Raw genomic sequence first — 3,868 nt, 5'->3', positions numbered from 1 at the left:
AAGAAATCCTTAGCTTTTGCCCTGACAACTCCTCGAACTATCAATACCAAAATATCACCCAATTAGCAATTGGGTCCCAAACCATGATCCATAATCCATACTTGGGGTAAAATGACCATTTTACCCTGGCCCAACAAGATTCATAACAAAGGCCCAAGCCCAAAACCAAACAAGTCTAAAACTCCAAAATCCATATAAGCCCACTTATGGTCTAATTTTCCAAATTAGGCCCAAACCCTTGCATGGGCCTTAACCCTAAGCCTAATAACTTATTCCCAATCTAAACATACATCCTTAGCCGGTCTAACAAAATCCATGAACTTATAAGCCCATAAGAAAGCCCAAACCCAAAATGGCCTACAAGGCCCAATAAGGCCCAAATCCATTATTGATCTAACCCAAGAAGGCCCAATGTCCAAAAAGTCCTTAAATACTGAATGGTCAACCCTATTCAACTCTTGGTCCAAGGTCCAAAGCCCAAAAAGTCAATAATCCAAGAAATCCCAACCTGGTCGAGTAGTCCCAGTGTACTCATCTAGTATGCTAAGTGTACTCCTGTTGGGGCTAGTAAGCGCCGTGTACCAGGTGGGTACGCCCAACGTACTCCCCTGTACTCTAAACTTCTCCAATAAGCACTTAATCACTTCAGCCCTTGCTCCAACTCTCCAGTCTGACTCCTTAAGGTGACTTTTCAAGTAAAGTTGGCAACTATACTAACATGCATGGCTTAATGGGACCCTAGAGCTCAAAAGAACTTAATAGATGGTCTTAATTCATGATTGAGCTCAAAATCTCCATAAAGCTTTCACCTTTATGAGAGAGGGAATCTTAGAATGTCCAGATCTACTTTGAGTCCCTAAAACAACCCTAGCCCACCAAGACCAAGCAAAAGGGACTAAAATGGCCAAAAACCAACCCAAAGTAGATCTATGAAATGAATGGCCAAGGTAGAGACTTTATACCTTGAAAGTATTGAAATGGAGATGTTAGTACTCGATCTCCAAGCTCTTCTCCAAAGGTTGAGTCTTTCACCTCCTTCTCCTCTTGCACAAACCACCAAAAGTCTTCTTTCAAGCTCCAAGCTTCATCCAAGGCAATCTAGGGTTTTATGGACGTAGGTTGGGGTGGTGGCTGACTTAAAATGACCTAAGAAGTGGTATAATGTTACTTATATAGGGTAGAAACCCCGATGTTAGGGTTTTGGTCTGAAGGGAGTACGCCCCGTGTACTCCTTTGTACACACTCATGAACCACCCATGACCAATCACCTTTATATGCCGGGTGTACCTAGCCAAGCACGTGCATGCATGGGACTGATTTGCATGCTTTTCCATCCAAGGACCAATTCTGCCAATAACTTCAAAATACCATAACTCTCTCATCCTATGTGTGTTTCCAACGAACCTTATATCCATGAAAAGGTGGCGAGAATCCCTACGCTCCTAACAATACACCCAAGCCTTAAAACGCTTCGAATAAAACCCAAAACCCATAAAATACCGAGATATCAATTTACATTCATACCCTTAGCTTTCGAAGACACAATCGAATACATGGATCACTTAAACCATGACAATTAGATCCGAAATGGGCTAAATCCTTCCTTTCCCGAAGCCCTAAACTCCATGTCAACTGATGTTTGGGCTTCAGCCCCAAACAACAAGGAGAATCTGAAACTGGGTGTTACACCCTGTCATGTGATGTACGTGAAACAATGAATCAAACTATAAGCCAAAGCTTAGTGAATTTCCCCCAAAGTAACACACGCGGTAACATAATACAATGCACGCAACCAGACCTACAACACAAGGCTGGACCGCCACTGAGCCTTCATGTAACGACCTAATTTTGAAAGTAAAATTGTCATTTTTAGAGTAGTCATACATAATTCCATACATTAAGAAACCCAATTATAATTGTTTTCAAAACATAAGTCAAATACAACTTTTATTCCGAATATCAAAGTGTCCCATCAAACGCCTATGAGAGAGTGCACGCCGCGCCATCACGCTACCTGAAACCATAAAGAAACCTGTAACCACGAAGCTTAGTGAGTTCCCCAGAGCATACCCCACGCACAATCCACATAACATGCTAGCTATAAAAGCTACCTCTACCACATAACACATATCAATTAGCTATAAATCTACGTCTACCACATAATGCATATCAATTAGCTGTAAAAGATACCTCTACTACATAACACATATCAATTAGCTATAAAGCTATCTCTACCATTAGCCATAAAGGCTCTCTCTACCATTAGCCATAAAGGCTCTCTCTACCCTTAGCCATAAAGTCTATCTCTACCATTAACCTTGAAGGCTATCTCTACCATTAGCCCTGAAGGGTATCTCTACCACTAGCTGTAAAAGCTTTCTCTACCACATATCAATGCATAATAGTGCCACACACCTCTACACAACAAGTACACCAACTATCATAAAATGGGCCGGACTTGGTGCTTTAGACCCATTGGTATGGTGAGAAAACTCACTTCGAATGCAGAAGCTTCCTGAAGAAATCCTTAACTGCTGCCCCGCCCACTTCCTGAACCATCAATACCGATCAATATACCTAATTAGAAACTGGTTCCCATACCATAATCCTTAATCCATGCATGGGGTAAAATGACCATTTTACCCCTAGCCCAGTAAGATCCAAACTAAGGCCCAAATCTCAAAACAAAACCCAAAACTAGGTAGGCTTTCCAAGCCCACTAGTGGTCCAATAATGGCCCAATTTGCTCAATTGGGCCCAATACCTCTAATGGCCCTTAGCCCAAGCCTAAACATATTCTTGGCCTAAATTATCTGACTTCTAATGGCCCACTAAGGCCCAAAGACCCAAAGCATGGCCCAAAACGTGGCCCAACTGACAGAGTACGCGGGGCGTACGTCCACGTACGCTAAGCGTACTGTCTAAGTGGTGTGTACGTTGGGCGTACCTTCACGTATGCTCAACGTAAACCCCCTGCTAAGTCCATTTCTCATTAAGTGATTAATACTTCACTTCAGAAGCTACAATCACAGATCATGGTTCTTTTCCATGTCTTAATCCATAAAGTCACTGACATGGTGACTTTACTTGGCCCAAACAAGCCCAAACTCCAAAACTGATATTCCACTTTCATGAAAAGGGCTAGATCTCATGCATGAACCCATTAAGACATTCAAGATGGAGACTTTACTGCTTATGGGACCCTTTTAGCTCTGAGGGTGGTAACCTTAAGCTCACAAACGAGATTTCACCATAAAGGTCCATTCTTGGGACCAAAATGACTCTAAAACCAAACTAAACTAGATCTAAGAATTCTTAGGTAAAGTTATGAACTTTATACCTCTAAAGAGTCCCAAAGGATGATCCTATCCTAGATCTATGAGCTCCAACTTTCCAAGTTCTTCCTTGCCAACTACTTCTTTTCCTCTTCCAAGCTTAGACCACCAAAATGAGCTTCTTAAGGTTAAAACCACACAAGAACAAAGGGATGAGGCGTTCTAGTGTATCTCTGAGGTTGGGGGACTGATAAGGAGGCTAGGCTTTGAGCCATTAAGTTCTTTATATAGTGGTTGGCCTCAAATTAGGGTTTCTGGACACTGAACGTATGTGGGCGTACGCCAAAAACACCCGCGACCATTTCCTTGTTATACGCTGAGCGTAACCCAGCTTACGTTAGGCGTACTCACGCGCCTTCCACTTTGCATGCATGGTCCTTCCTTGTCATTTATTTCCATTAGGGGCTAAAAATTGACAATAACTTCAAAGTGTCATAACTCCTTCATTTTAAGTCCGTTTCCGACGAACTTTACATCCACAAAGAGGTGGAGGGAAGCCCTACGCTCCCATCGACACTTCCAAGTCTAAAACC

Source organism: Lactuca sativa, chromosome 9, assembly GCF_002870075.4.
Source record: "Lactuca sativa cultivar Salinas chromosome 9, Lsat_Salinas_v11, whole genome shotgun sequence".
NCBI classification, from domain to species: domain Eukaryota; kingdom Viridiplantae; phylum Streptophyta; class Magnoliopsida; order Asterales; family Asteraceae; genus Lactuca; species Lactuca sativa.
This window is presented reverse-complemented; position numbering follows the sequence as displayed.